The following is a 17,376-nucleotide window of genomic DNA, read 5'->3' on the forward strand; positions in this document are numbered from 1 at the left end:
GCTGTTATCCACTGTGCTGTCCAGTAGATGCCAAAGGTCACCTATAATTATACAAGGGAAAACACTCACTTCTCAATGGTTCACATTACATGACATTACAAATGTGAAAATTCACATAAGACATAGACTACTTACCACAGGTTGTAGATGGCCCAGCTTGTGAGGCAGGTACTTGAGCTGGGGGTGTTGTTTCAGAATTTCTGATAACATTGGCACATTCTGACTTTAGTCTTGTAATGGCTTCTTGGAGCTTCCCTGGACTTAGGAACCCTAGTTTTTGAACCTAGGGTCCAGCAATGTAGGCATCGTCATCACACTAATGGATTCCATTTATAACGCATGCTCTCTGACGCGACGGAAAAGGTTGTCAGCCAGCTGCCTTGCCATATTTGATGTTATGCCCTCGGACTTTCTTGCTACTGTGTGGTTAAGCATCTTCATTAGGGGAATAACCTTTGAAGCAGACACTCTTTTTTCTGCAGAAAGCTCTACTGTGGCCTGGTGGAATGGGGCCAGTAGGTCGAGAGCATCTTTCATTGTTTCATACTCCAATGAAGAAGGAGGGCTTACATCTGTCCTCAAAGAGGCTAGAGCTGCCCACACTGGCTCTCTCAGGTCATAGAGCCTTTCCAGCATGCTGTAAGTGCTGTTCCATCGAGTGTCCACCTCAATAATCATTTTCAGAGCAGGCCTCCCCATCTGCACCTGCACTCGGGCCAGTCTTTCTTTTCCTGTTGTGCTGGTCCTGAAGTAGGTTACAAGCTTCCTACATTTGGTGCGAAGCTCATTTAAGCCTGGCACATCATCGAAAGACTTCTTGACAATTAAATTCAATGCATGTGCAATGCATATCGCATGCCTAATATTCAATGCCCTCACACAGGCAATCATATTGGCAGCAGCATCTGTGACAAGGCACCTCACCTTATCCTTTATGCCCCACTCCTCCATGACCATGGTATGGGCAATAGCCAAGTTGTCTGCCGTATGAGTGTTTGGGAAATGTTGCACCCCAAGCAAGATTGTCCCAAGCGGGTCATTGGCATCAATAAAATGACAAGTCACAGCCAGGTAAGCCTCCATGTTGATGGACGTCCACATGTCGGACATAAGGCTAACAGCAACAACATTGTCCAATTTTTCTTTGGCCTTCTCCTTAGCCTCCTCATACCGGGTGTCAACCATGGACTTCAAAGCCTGAGAACGAAAATATTAATTGTTACTATTCATTTTGACTTTATAACAATAAACTATTCACATACATACCTTTCTTGTTGGGAGAACATAGGATGGATCCAGCACATGCACAAGCTCCCTAAACCCCACGTCATCCACAACAGAAAAGGGTTGGGAGTCTTTGATGACCATGTTGACCAAAGCCTCATCCACCATTTTCTTTCTGTAATCTATAACACAGTACAATGCTGGTGTATTGTAGGAGCCTAACACATTATTTAAATAATGAAATAAAGATTAAATATTACTTTGACTAGTGGCTGGTCTGTTTGCAGCAGGTTGGGCATCCTCATGCATTGCACGATAATGCCTAAGCATTGAGGAGGTGTTGTTGCTGTAAGTCAGCTCTTTATGGCACAGCAAACATTTCACCTTCAACATGCAGATAATACACATTGTGATTATACAGCGATATGGTGAGGATTATGTGATGTTATGATAATAAATTATATAAATGTATACAAACCTTGTTATGAGCAATCAATTCAAAATGCTCCCAGACAGGAGAAGTTCTCCTCTTTCTTGCTGGCTCCATTGTAAGGGCTCTAGGTTTGCCTTTAACGTTTGCACTCTAAGGCTTTCCCTACAGTCTAGTCTTATAATAATAATAATGCTAGTAATAATAATAATAGCAATAATATATATATATACAATAATAACACTACTACCAATATATGTATATATATATATATACTAGAACTAGATATAGGCTAATTTACTCTAATAATCTACTGAACTATGTATACTTTACTCTAAAAATCTAATAATCTACTAATAATCTACCATAATAATAGCAATATATATATATATATATATATATATATACAATAATAACACTACTACCAATATATGTATATATATATATAGCTACTAGAACTAGATATAGGCTAATTTACACTAATAATCTACTGAACTATGTATACTTTTCTCTAATAATCTAATAATCTACTAAACTAAGTATAATGTAATATAATATATAATACAGGCTATGATATATAATGATAACTATGCTACTACAAACTCGCTACAACTCGCTACTCACTACTACGTACAACCAACACTTCAACACCAATGCAAACGCCTACTGCAAAACCCACGAGAGGCGCGAGGTTTCGAACCACTTTTATCCGGAAGCGATACTCAGAATGAAGCAATGACGTATTCAACACAAACCGAGGCCTCGTTTGTCATCGTCACGTGATTTTCAGGGAAACGACCCAAGCCTCAAATCGGGGCTTCATCTGGAACGCCCCTTTTTGCTCGACACAAGCTCCGGAGCCTCGCTTCAGATGTCACATCACTACTTGAAACTCCAATGCTTCAGTAGTGTTTTCCCCTTGAGTGTTTTCTCCTTTGCCTGCCTTCCATTGGACTTACTAAACCCTCCCAGTTTGTGAAATAAACCCATTTAACCCGATTCTCTGTTGTCTGAGCCTGTGTCGGTGACAGAAGGCCAGACCAGGCAATGGAGCCCACAAACCAACTTCCCGGCGACCACTTCCAGGATTTCGTTGCTGAGATGCAACATCCTCCCGTGCAGCCTGTGCGTCCGGCTGATCAACATAGTCCTGTGATGAATCCAGCTCCATACTCTGGTGATCCAGACGCCTGCAGGGGATTCCTTCTGCAATGTTCGCTCACGCTGGAGATGCAACCCCATCGCTTCCCCACCGAGCGCTCTCGTATAGCCTACATAATTTCCCTGCTCGCTGGACGTGCGCTAACATGGGCTGAGAGCAGATGGATCCAGGGAGGACCCTCACCGAGTCAGTTAAAAACTTTGTGACCCACTTCAGAGAGGTCTTCAGTCTTCCTGAGGGCGACACCTCCACGCAAGCACAGCTATATGCCTTACGACAACGCAAGATGCCCATTGGCGAATACACTCTGCGATTCCGTATTCTTGCTGTTGCCAGTGGCTGGAATGAGCCAGCCCTGATTACAGCTTTCCGCCAGGGACTGGAACCATGTCTCCGTCTCCAATTATCTACCTATGATGACGCCCTGGGCCTAGAGAGGTTTATCCAGCTGGCCACGAGAGTGGCTTACCGACGTGAGAACTGTATGCATGAGCTCCGCAACCACCCTGCAGGTACCTATCAGACTTATGAAGACACCAGGGGAGATCAAGAGGAGCCCAGGCAGATTGACTCCACACGGCTCACCCTTGCAGAGCGACGTCATCGCATGAGCTTCGGCCTCTGCCTATATTGTGGTACTTCTGGCCACATCATCACTCATTGCCCTACACCGCCCTCCACGGCCTCAGGTGAGTGCTATTCAAATGCCTCCTTTTTTAAAACCTTTAAAACCTTTACTGTTTCCATGGCCACCTATTCAGCCACAGCCCTCATCGCTGGGTAACTTCATCTACGGCCAACTCTGCCGTTCCAGCTTCTGATTCAACAGCAGTCATAGTAGGCAAAACCCCTGACCCTCAGATATGTTTTCAGACCTCACCGCCGAGGTGCGAGCTGATGTTATCACCCTCTTTGTCCTTGAAAATTCCACTGCAGATGTTATCCTGGGACGTCCCTGGCTAGTCAAACATGCACCCTCTATTTCCTGGGACACCGGTGAAGTTTTGTGCTGGGGTGATGCATGCCAATCATCCTGCTTTCCTCAACTTCCACTTTCCCGCCAGCAACTGACAAGGATTTCTGTACAAGCAACCTCCATTGAAAGCCCTGATTTGAATAAGCCAGTCTCGATCCCTCCAACCTATGCTACTTATTCCAATGTGTTCTGCTCGAAACGAGCCTCCCAACTTCCACCCCATCGACCTTGGGACTGCGCCATAGACCTCATCCCAGATCAACCTTTGCCTCATGGTAAGATTTATCCACTCTCCCTTCCCGAGCAGAAAGCAATGACTGAGTACATCAATGAAGCTCTGAAGCAAGGATACATTACATCAACATCTCCAGTAGCCTCACCGTTCTTCTTCGTGGCCAAGAAAGACGGGGGTTTACGTCCCTGCATAGATTACCGTGCCCTCAACCGGATCACAGTGAAGTTCCGGTATCCCCTTCCACTCGTTCCTGCAGCCCTGGAACAGCTCCGAGGAGCCACCATCTTCTCTAGGACCTGCAAGCAGCTTTACAAATTAGTCCAAGACATACCAAGGAGATGAGGGAAGACCGCAGATTCGCTTACACCCACAGGGCACACTAATACCTTATGCCCTATGGGCTTTAAACGCCCTTCCTTCTTCCAGGGCTTCATGAATGAGATCCTCCGTGAGTACCTCCTCCAATTTGTCATAGTGTACATTGATGATGTCCTAATTTATTCCACTGACTTAACTAGCCATATCCAGCATGTGTACCTGGTTCTAGATAAACTGCGCCAGTTCCACCTATACTTGAAGGCAGAGAAGAGCAGCTTCCACCAGTCCTCCATCCAGTTCCTGGGCTATAACATTGGACCCCATGGTGTGAGCATGGATGACAAAAAGGTGGACGCCATCTTGTCCTGGTCAGTCCCAAGTACTGTAAAGGAACTTTAACGCTTCTTGGCTTTGCCAATTTTTACAGACGATTCATCAACAACTACAGTCGTCTTGCTGCACCCTTGACTACCCTCCTTCGCAAGAAACCAAAAGGCCTAGTCCGGAATTCCGAAGCCACCAAAGCCTTCCACACACTTCAAGAGGCATTCTCCACAGCACCTGTCCTCCGCCATCCAGACCCAGATCGGAACTTCGTGGTTGAAGTTGATGCCTCCACCATAGGAGTGGGAGCTGTTCTATCCCAATACCATGGTGATCCACCCCGGCTCCATCCGTGCACGTACTTCTTCAGGAAGCTGAGCCCAGCTGAACAGAACTATGACATCGGTAACAGGGAGCTCCTGGCTATCAAGCTTGCCCTGGAGGAGTGGCATCATTGGTTGGAAGGGGCAAAACATCCGTTTTTGGTCCTCACAGATCACAAGAACCTGCAGTACCTCCGGGAAGCAAAGAGACTCAACCCTTGACAGGCTGTTTTTCACTCGTTTCCAGTTTACCATAAAGTACAGACCGGGCTCTAGAAATTGTCGAGCTGATGCCCTTTCACGTGTCTTCAATTCCTAGGAATGCAGTGAGCAACCTGAACCCATCTTGCCTGCTGGTGTGGTGGTGAGCCCCATTCAGTGGGCCCTGGAGGAGCAAATAGCTGCTGCACAAGAGACAGACCCGGCACCTCCAGATACCCCAGGTGGCCACACGTATGTGCCTAAGACCCTCTGCATGGATCTACTCACCATGGCACATTCCACACCAGGCTCTGGACACCCTGGGACAAATGGCACCCTCTCACTCCTCCAGGAACGTTACTGGTGGCCTGGCATAACAAGGAATGTTCGAAGGTTCGTTGCAGGGTGTGCTGACTGTGCCATGGCAAAGACTCCTCGACATCTACCTGCAGGAAAACTTCTACCTCTGCCCATTCCCCAGCGGCCATGGTCACACCTCGGAGTGGACTTTGTTACCGATCTCCCGCCATCCCATGGCAACACGTGCATACTGGTCATCATAGATCGCTTCTCCAAGGCCTGCAAGTTGATTCCCCTGAAAGGACTCCCATCAGCTGCGGAAACTGCGGAAGCACTATTCACCCACGTGTTCCGCAACTTCGGCCTGCCAGAAGATATTGTTTCAGATCAAGGACCACAATTCATCTCCCGGTTCTGGCGAGCCTTCCTCCGACTGCTGGGTGTGACAGTGAGTCTGTCTTCTGGGTACCACCCCCAGACGAATTGACCCCTTTCCCCTTGACCCCTTTCCAGTGTGTGCTCGGTCACCAACCGCCACTCTTTCCTGGTCGGGTGAACCCTCGGATGTTCCTGCAGTAGACTCCTGGTTCCGAGATAGTGAGAGGGTCTGGAACGATGCCTACCACCAGCTGCAGCGAGCTATCCGTCGTCAGAGCCACCAGGCCGACATTCGACGATCCACAGCCCCGAGTTTGCCATTGGCCAGAAGGTGTGGCTCTCCACCCGGGACATCCGGATGAGGCTCCCGTCAAAAAAGCTAAGTCCCCAATACATCGGTCCCTTTCCCATTACACATCAAATAAACCCGGTCACATATCGTCTCCTACTCCCCTCAAACTACAAAATCCATCCCACATTCCATGTATCACTCCTCAAACCCTATCACTCACCCCACTCTCCTCCTTCTACAGAGCCTGGTACTGCTGTGGAGCCCCCTCCGCCGCTTCTCTTGGACGAGGGTCCAGTCTATGCTATCCATGACGTCCTCGACTCCCGACAACGCCGAGGTCGACTGGAATACCTGGTCTACTGGGAAGGTTATGGTCCGGAGGACCGCTCCATTCTGGACCCCGTATTGCTTGCTGAATTTCATCGGACCCATCCCAGTCGACCTGCCCCTCGCAGTCGGGGCCCCTCGTCCATGGGAGCAACTCCTGGGGGGGGTAATGTCACAGCCACACCAGGCTCCCCTCCAGCCACACCCACTGCTCACTCTCCTGAAGCTCCCCTTACTCGTTCACACTCCCCAGTCTACTAATGACCTGCACCTGTTCCCAATCAGCCTCACTCCCTACTTAAACCCCAGTCTCCCCTCAGTCTTTGTCTGGCCTCATCTTTGGCAGCCCCTCATTCCTGTTTGGCGTGAAGAAGGTTTCCCCAGAGACTCAGACTCCTACCTGGAAGCTCTCTTGAGTGTTACGTGCAAACTTTGTTGAGACCTTGTTGATTCCTGTGGGCCTTTTGTGAGTATTGTTTGGCTGTTGGTCACCTCCTGTACCTGAAACTCCAGTGCTTCAGTAGTGTTTTCCCCCTGAGTGTTTTCTCCTTTGCCTGCCTTCCATTGGACTTACTAAACCCTGCCAGTTTGTGAAATAAACCAATTTAACCCAATTCTCTGTTGTCTGAGCCTGTGTCGGTGACAATGACTGAGCTAGGCTTAAAGATGAACTGAACTGAAAGAATCAACATTAATAATGTGTTGATTATGACAATTAAAAATAAATGACACAAAAAAATAATTAAAAAAAAAATACGAGCCTTTTTAAGCAACACTAAAATTGGCGCTTGTTAGTATTAGAACGCTGCCAGTTTCAATGACGCCACTGGCATGGTAGGACCTGAGAAGTTCTATAGGCAACAGCTGCAGCATATTATGTATACACGAAAATTAGTCATTTTAATATGGGTTACAAATTTGAGCCTGTGAGGGACAGGCCTGTAGTGTCTTGACTACCACTAGATGGGTTTCAGGCTCCAGCTCAACCTTCAGTAGGATCATTTGGGTGAAAATGACTGTGTATGCTGCCGAGCATGGACACTGGAATCTATCTGTTGCAAAGCAGTGGCTAAACGTAGGGAAAATGTTCAAGGAAGCCAAAGTGACGGGAAAAATATGTTTATTTTGTATGTGTTTATTTCGGGGTATACATTTTGTGCAATGTACAACATAGATATATTTTGTGCGGCATAGGCTACTGTAGACCTAGCCTACAGGTCATGTAAAAAAACTGGACGAGGGGCTTTTGAGACGGGCAACACGCACGCTGTCTCTCTGTCTCCTCCATCCCTCACACACACACATTGCCTACTGTACATCCTCCACAGAACTGCATACTCACTCACCACCACTACATTAGGCCTATCACGAAGGCTACGTGCATATACAAATAAGATATATAACACGCATTGTCACGCCAATGTAGGCTAACGCAGTATGGACTACTGGCACTCGTAAAAGCAACTCACACGGGCTCTCTCTCTCCCTCCCTTGAAACTGTTAAAAACTTTGTTACCCCCAAGTTGACCCCAGATACACGGAGGATACACGAAGTTTGCCGTTTATTTTAGGCTAACGTTAGTGGAGAGTTTGCAGATTTTACCTTGTGGATGTTGATATTGCACGAAGTCTCTTAGCAGCACTGCGAAGTTAAACTCCCTCGCATCAACAATTTGCCCTGAGACGGTGAACAACTGGCTTCAGGGTGAGTAGAAAGGACATTGGATTCTGTTTACAGACCCGCTGTGGTTTAGTTACCAGCTAGTAAAAGCATTATTATCGATCTGTGATATCGAGAGTCATGGTTTATACTCTCTATGGTCGGAGTGCTAGCTTGTGGAGTTTGACATGAGAGTGTTTTCCAGGTGTTTAGCTGCTAGCCCTTTCCTAGGTTGGATCGTATGGTAGCCTATCTAACACTGGACCTCATCTGAGGCTACTTCGAGATATTATTCCAAAGGGGACAGATAGGCTACTGCACGTTAAAACTTTAAACGACTGAACGAACCTTCCCGGACTTTGTAATTGGCGACCAGTGACTGCATTGGGTGAACGGGCGGGTTGAAACTTAGGCTCCATGGCACATAGACTGTGGGCTCACCCTTCTATGAATTGAAAAAGACTACAAGCTGCCCCACCGAAGTTTTGCGATAAAGTAAGCAAGAAAAGGGTTTTGTAAGTCAGGATATGGCAAGTCAATGGCCTTTATTCGGCCCAAAGTTACAGACCAGTTTCCATAGTGCACATCTTATCAATAGTTTGAATGTCGTGTGTGTTTTCTGCTCATTGACAAAATAGCGCTCAGTATGATTCATGCCCAATTAATTTCCCCTGTTAAAGTGTTCGCCTTTGTTTCACTAGTTTGGTTTCATTTTGTATGAGATTTTGTGATGTAGGCTAGCCTATGATAAATGGCTTATGGCCAATATGTAACTCAGCTTGGCCTAATGTTAGTTTCCTCAGCCATGTCAGCTAGCCTCAGACTCATTATCTGCTATGGCTGCTAGTGCTAGTGCAGAGTAGCTTACCATGCCAGTGACGTAGCCGATTGTTGAAATCCAACATGGCGGCGCCCGTGTAACAACAACACCACTTTCAACGTACAATTTTATCCCTGTAGGAATCTGGGGTATTTCTGTATGTATTCTGATGTGTTCATCTGTGTTTACATGCCATTGGTTCACTCCCTAGTTCTAGTCCTTAGGGCTTCGTGTGGCTGCACATAGGATTGACCGCAACAGGTCAGACTGTCATGTTCCTGGCCATAGTCATAGCATAAGCAGAATGAGATATCACCTTGTTATTCTGTTTCCAGGGCTAGTACTTTTCCTATCCTATGGCTGGTACCTCCTGGTACCTTCCACGTTGGCATGATTTACGTTGATATGATTTTAGTATAACAGGCTTTGTCTCAGGCTTGGACTTCGAGACGGATCGAGGAAGAAGCTGGGAGCATCTTATGCCAAGACGGCAGCAGCAGCCCGCTTCTACTAACTACCACACCTGTTAGACTCTGTGCAGTTTTACTGTTTGAGACTTAGCCTGTGCTCGGTTAGTGAGTGTTGTACCATCTACAATAAATTCTTTTAATCACCGATCCTGATCCAGCCGTCAAGCTTTATTGACCATCTTCAGTACAGACATCAGAACTAAAACACAACGCAAAACGATCGTGAATCCAACAATCATACAATTTTATCCCTTTTAATAAATTCAGCCATTTTAATCATTGTACCAATGAGAAGAAATAAAATACATCTGTTATATCACCTTTACTTCAAATTCCAGTTCAGTTCATCTTTAAGGCTAACAGTAGAATGCAATAGGCGCAGTGATGGCTCATGATGCAATACAAGGAACAATCATAGCCAAAATTTTGTTAAAAGCAGACCAAAGGTCGAAGTCTGGTCAATTGTGATAGAAATGCTGTAACTTTAGGCTTAGGCCTACTCATTAAAATCAACAGAGAGCCCACTACCTGTATATTGTAACCCAAAAACTTAAAGACATGTCAAGATAGGCTACACAATGCCACTGCTGGCCATTTTGGTGCCCTAACTGGTGAAATACAGTATTAACCTAAGTATGTCATCATATGGTCAACTATAAAGATGTAATCTGCCTGTTCTCAGGGATGGGTAGTATTTCTGAAACATGTAATATGTATTTCAAATACAAAATAGTATATTTTCATTTGTATTTTATTGGGTTGAAGGAAATGGCTTTGTATTTTGTATCAAAATTCTTTATTGGTGTGTATTTTTGTATTTTAAAAATACTGCAAAATACTATATGTGAAAAACACTAAAAAAGTAGATACTACACACAGGTGTAATGAATAATTGGTAATTAGGCAACAATGGTTTATGTTTATCGCAATCAGCTAATGTGAACAGCTGTGTTCAACGACACTCACAGCTTTTCAGTGACGGCTATTGCTGAAGCATCAGCTCTGGTCTGTATAAGTAAGTATATATACTCTTTTGATCCCGAAAATGTAATCTCTGCATTTATCCCAATCCGTGAATTAGTGAAACACACTCAGCACACAGTGAACACACAGTGAGGTGAAGCACACACTGGTGTCTCGCAATGTTCATTTCTATGGAAATGCACCTAGTTCATCTTTTATTTGCATTGTGCAGGCTACATTCACAAATACACTGCAAGATTGGCAGCCCAGTGACTTCTATTCTGTGCTATAGCCTATGCCAGTGGTTTTCAAAGTGGGGGCCGCGAGAGGGTGCCAAGGGGGCCGCAGCAAGTTGGAAGGAAAAATAAAAGCAACAAATAAATACATTTGAAAAATGTTAAATGTACCTATTACTATGAGGGTTGTTTTACAATACCATTATAATAATTGGTTGCATATCTGAACATTATATTTTCCCTGATAATGACAGGGAATAATAGTAGAGTGATAGCTCTGATATGGCAGAAAGCCCCAAATGCAATTTTTATACACTGTATGTTCCATGGCAAAGTGCTTGTGGCTAAAATAATTATTAGGATTAGCTAAATGCCGTAGTATTGTCGATGGGTTTACAGTAATAACTGGCCAGAACTTGGCCAGTTGGCCAGAACCTAGTGGTATTTGGGGGGCCTTGTCGTGGAAAAGTTTGGGAACCCCTGGCCTATGCGACTGTCCGTGCGGCACACCCATAGGCTATTCAACATGGCTCCTAACTTTGGTTGAAAGATTACAGAAGCTAGGTTTAGCTGTGACAATATCCTGGGTAATCCTAACAGCTAATGTTATTTTACACAGTAAAATCCGAATTTGAAAGCCTGGTCACCAGTTGCCAGTTTGTGTGGCTAGTTTGCCTACTTAGACTCTGCATAATGAAAAAGCTTTTTATGTCCCCTTTCTTCTTCTTGGGTGGCATAGCTGATCTACAAACCACAAAAAGGGGCAAACATGACTGCCAGTGCAAAGGTAGCCTTTTATGGGGTGCATTGGCACAACACTGGTAACTTACATTGACACATCTGCTCGTGTGACTGCGTGCAAAGTAGTCAGATAACCCTTCCCCTCCCCTCGGTTTTTCAGCCAATCAAATGACGTTTCTTGTACTGTCATGCTGGCTATCGGAATGATCAGCAGCACAAATAAGTTCGCTTATATATTGGTAGGGACAATTTTGTCATCTTAAAATTTTGATAAGGACTAGTCCTTAGCGTCCTACCCTAAATCTACGCCCATGCACCACTGACATGGCAGAACCATATGCTTTACAAGTGTAAGACTGTGCTGTGAAACATGGTACGGCGTGAAATCTAAAAAGCAAAAGAAAATGCAAATTTCCCCTTCTCCTTTTCAATTTGGTGGCGATGTCAGTTTTTTTGTATACATTTCCATGACACCTGTGGCCATCCCTATACCACCTTGCTTTGAATATTGAGTTAAAACCAAACACCCCCAGTAAAATTCTATGACCAACTTGCAAATGGGGACTCTCAGACAGAGTAAGAAACACACACACACACACACACACCAGGGTTGTGCAAAATGTGAATTGCAATCCTGCTTCCTGTTTGCTACCTCAATTGAAATGCAAGTGAAATTCAATAATTGAATTGGAATTTACTGTAAGAGCCAGTTTCAATTCAATTCTGGAATTTTGAACAAGCCTGACACACACACACATACACACACACACACAGAGAGAGAGAGAGAGAGAGAAAGAGAGAGAGAGAGAGATCTCATAGTATTAAGAGGTAAGACTACTATTTCAGTGGAAAGTTACAATTGGGAAGTGAGGCCTGTTTACTTGTGCACCTGAGTAACAGAGTTGTTCTCATATACAGTTAAGAACAAAATTATTCATACCCCAGGCAAATATTGATTTAATGTTGATTTTCTCTATAGAAATATGTTTGTTCTGACTAAAAATGAGACTGCCACATGCCAAAAGGTTGCAAGACAATGTGATAGAAATCTCGAATCAGAAAAAGAAGCGTTTACATCGTTTTATTGTTACAACATTGTGATCAACAAAATGATTCATACCCTTTTAAATAATCAATGGAAACATCTTTATTTGCTTTCACAGCTCTCAAAATGGTATTTATAATACCTACCAAACCTTTCCATGTCTCCACAATTGATTCTAGACTGCATCTTTTTTAGCAGAAATCCAGGTTTTTAGGCAGGAACGATTATTTACCATCACTCTGGCCTTGTGCTCACTTTTTTAACGGGTTGAGGTCTGGACTCTGGCTGGGCCACTCTAATATGTTGATATTGCTCTCTGTTAACCATTTATTGCCTAGTTTGGCTGTATGTTTTGGATCATTGTGTGGTTTAATGGTCCAATGCCGCCTATTGGGGCAGGTCTCTCTGATCTTTTCCTCCAAAAATCTTAATGTAGCCCCTTGTTTTATTGTTACCATTTACTTTGAGAAGGTCACTGTGTCGTGTCTGAGATTTTCCTAAATATTTCTGTCTAATTTTGTTTGACATTTACACATGAGCAGTGAAGTCAATAAAAGGATAGAAAGTGATACATTTCATGGTAAATGCGTTATGCACAGTATAGCGTTACACTGGGCGTTGTGTCAGTGGCACTTACTGACAGCAGGAAATTGACCTGTTCAACTTCAGGTAGTAATAATGAGAATGTGGAGCTGTGTGTACTGTTTACTGTTAAAATGTCAATAAGTGTTGTGTGCCTGCAAGCATATTGACACAGACGACTGCTCAAAATATCACACAGTCATCTGCTTGAGAGACTGATGACCTGAACATTGTAATCAACCCCCCCAAAACCTTTTGGGGGCAATGTAATTTCATGATCTAATCAAAAAATCAGAAATCAGAAATCTTTTACCCACACCATCCAGAAAATAAAGAATTGGTTACGACTCAAACCAAGCTCAGAGAAAGACGAGAAACAGTGGCTTTTTCTCCAGCACAGGGAATCGTTAAAAATCAAAGTGTTGAGCTACACCAGTTTAGTGTCTTGCCGCTATGGGGAGAGAAACATAAATCTGATTTGTTCCTTTGCATCATGTCTGGGTGTGACATTTGTCATTGTGACACCCCTCCGAGGATCAGCATTCCACCGTGACTCGGGTACCAAAACTGTCAATATGGCAAGCACGCTGAGAATGGGTTATGTCTTGTGACTGGCATCGTGTTTTTTACGATGATCTAACTCAGATCCTGTGGTTTTTGAAAGGATAAGCTATTTTTATTGATGGGCATATGAAAGAACAAAATCCTTACAATCATCCTCCTTCATGTGATGGTTTCTCCTGTCAGATGTGTGCGTCCAGAGACATTGGACTTATCTAGAAGAATCAGGTTGTCATGCATTTGTCATGCATTTCCAGAGTGATTCTGCAGGCATGCAGATCAACTGATGGACAGATAGGCTGACACACACGTCTGCTATTCATTTGGTTATTTTTTTTTGATTGTTATTGTTGATGGTGATATTGGCTGTCTCAGGTAAAATTCCTTGCTTAAAGGATAATTCCGGTGTGATTTTGACCTAAAGTGTGTTGAAACATGATAGCGAGTGTGAACGTATGTCTCATAGCTCACCTCGGCTTGTCCCCTGCACTCAGAAATCTGCCGCTAGTTGGCCAATGCTACCAACAGTGTTTCGTTGTGGTGCCTCGGGCATCGGCCTAGCCATGCAAATAAATCACTGTTTTACACCATTTACGAGGCTCAAAGTAGCTCCATACTTCATTGGTAGACTTCCGAGGGCCTTGACATTTAAAACGAGACATGGAGAACTTTGAAAAAACACTGGTAGTTTATTTGCAAGATGATTTATACAGACAGTACCTTAAGGAATTTTACTGTTCGACGCCATCTTGAATTTAGTCACAATAAGTCGAGCGACGAGTACGAATGAACAGGTATGATAAGGGATCAGATTCCAAAAATAATTCAGTGGAAAAGCATGGATTCCACCAGTCGTCACTCGACTTATCGTTACTAAAGATGGCGTCGGACGGTAAAATTCCTTAAGGTACTGTCTGTATAAATCGTCTAGGCCGATGCCCGAGGCACCACAACGAAACACTGCTGGTAGCATTGGCTAACTAGCGCCAGATTTCTGAGTGTAGGGGACAAGCTGAGGTGAGCTATGAGACATACGTTCACACTCGGTATCATGTTTCAACACACTTTAGGTCAATATCACACCGGAATTCTCCTTTAAGGGCACAACGTTCAGTACTATTTGAAACAGGAAAGACAACTGGTATTCAGTCACAATTCCACACCCAGTATGGCATCATGATACCACCATGTTGATTGATAACATACACTCTAAGAAGTGATCCGTTAAAATGACACATTGCGTACTAGCTCAGGGACAATACAATGACAGATTTCAGCTATTTAACAACAAAAAAAATATTTTTTTACAGGTACACATTTGTTTTTTTAAGATAAATGAAGTCTGTCTTTCACCCCGGCCAGCCACACAATAGTGTGTTGAAATTAAAATATGTTGTCCCTGAACACTCTTTTTAACACTTTTTAGAGTGTAAGAACAGAGATAATATATAGCATTCTACCTACAGTATGATAAACAGAAGAACCTGGTATGAAGAGCCTGGACATAAACTGAGAGTGGGAACTGAACAAAACTAAATTTGAGGTTTACAATTAAAATGTTTTTTTAAGTTCATATCATTAAACCATTTCGTCCCATCTCTATAGGACTACATTTGATGATTGAGAAATGAGGACTTTCAAGAGTAAGAGTAAATATAGAGTAACACATTTGCCTGGAGATTGGCAATCAACCCACAATGCCAGGGAGTCTTGTGCTTTTCTCTCTGGCATCCCAATTCTGCTATCCTGGCCATCCTAGGGGGCATATCATGATCCTCTGAGGAGTTTTGCAATATTGCTGTAAATAGTTTAATATCGCTTCCAAATGGTCATAGGGGAGTAGATGAGGACAACTTATATTTGTTGAGAGGAAGCCTTCAGCTTCTTTGGTGTGAGTTGTTTCCTAACTGCAGAAGAGGGATCGAGGCTGTGTGTGTGTGTGTGTGTGTGTGTGTGTGTGTGGGGGGGGGGAGTTGTTTAGTTGGTGGGACCGGGGCTTTTTCAGCGTGCGAGGGCATGAAGTGTGTCTGGTAGCGGGAAGGAGCGAGGGTGCTTGAGAGGCAGTCCAGATATGATTCATGGCCGTTAGCGGGAACATCCTGTCAGACAGGATGACCTCAGCCGGAGGAGTTCCCAGGCGCTTAGCTCCGAGAGAGGGGGCGGGGAAGACAACCTGGCAAAGTGGCGTCAGTGCCGGCGCGCTTCACAAGGCTGGATAAGATTGCACTCAGCTTCATCATACAGTGTGAGGCTGGGGCCGTGTTCTTGTCTTGTAGGGATACAGCTTGATTTAATGTTCAGTTTCTTTTCAATATTAATACAACCTGTGCTGTGGAAAATTATAGTACCATATGATCTGTTATATATCGCAAGCATTAGCATTTGTAATTGTCAAGCAATAAGGTCTAAGTACATGGTAACATGTGACAAAGAACAAGCACAGTTAACAAAAACACAACCTACTTTGGAAATGAGGATGGAAATAAAAACCATTTGCAGATAAATACTTTTATCCATAACATAAATGTTATTTTTTTGTGCTAAAATTGTGCTCCAAACTACCCACTCCAAATAATTATTTTCATTTCAGTGGAAGTCTGTGCAAAACAACCTTTCTTTGCAAGAAGATACCGTCAACACTGAAACGGCTCTCAAATTCAGAGTCAAGGCTGAAAGAGGGCTGACGGGGGAGGTGGAACAACTTCAAACTGAGGGACTACTGATAAGTATTCATGGACAGAATTGTTATTATTATTCCTGCATTATTTTCAGCCTCAGCTTTCTTCTTCTCTGTCACAGTGTCGCCTGTCGGACTGAGGAATCACCATTGCAGTAAATATAAAATTTGCCAGCCATGCATTTTTAACCCGATGCATTACGCTGAGGCCTTAGAGAGAGATAAAAACTGAGCCACTAAGCCAATTCCAAAGGTATGAAAAGGAGGCATTTCCTGCTGAATTTCACAAGACCACATCACTCCCAGCATTTACGAGGATGCAAAAGTCCCTTTTTAGATGGTGTTAAAAACATGTCTCTCCACAACCTTACAGCCAACAGTAAAACAAGAAAATATGTGTTTTCAGATGAAAAGGGATTTGTCAGGGATGAATCCTCGACTTAAAATGACTCGGGAGATAAGGTGATGGTGGAGGAAAAAAATGGATTTTATCTCAAGGTGAGTCCTTTTCAAAACAGACCTCCATCTATGCGCTCCCTTTGAAGATAATGTCGTTCTGAGTTAGAGAGGCTATTCAAGAATTTGACTGCCTAATCCGCTTTAGTCAAGCTTTTGTTGCCGGATGGCAGTGTCCTCAATCAATTTGCATGCTTAAGTAATAAACCGACAGAGAGAAAGACACAGACATTTGTGTGTGTGTGTGTGTGTGTGTGTGTGTGTGTGTGTGTGTGTGTGTGTGTGTACGTACTGTAGGTGTAGGTGTGTGGATCTGTATGTGTCTGTGCATGTGACGTGTCCGTGTCCGTGTGTGTGTGTGTGAAAGAGAGCGATAGCAAGTGAAAGAAAGAAAAAATAGACAGAGAGAGAGCGTATAAAACATCTGATAGGAATATATGGCTCAAAGAATAGTGTGACTATTATTCAGCATCTAAGGCCCTGGCTCCTGTTGCATTTGCTTGTAAAGGCTCTGATCATGTTCTATTCTTACACCATTGTTACAGTGCACCATTTGAGCTTCTCTCTTTCGCCCCACTCTCTCCATCCCTCAGCCATCTACTCACCCCTCTTTCACTCTCTCTCTCTCTCTCCTGTCTTGCTCAATGTGCCTCCGAGATGCAGGCCGCCGAGATG

This window comes from Alosa alosa, chromosome 20 (genome assembly GCF_017589495.1).
Source record: "Alosa alosa isolate M-15738 ecotype Scorff River chromosome 20, AALO_Geno_1.1, whole genome shotgun sequence".
NCBI lineage: Eukaryota > Metazoa > Chordata > Actinopteri > Clupeiformes > Clupeidae > Alosa > Alosa alosa.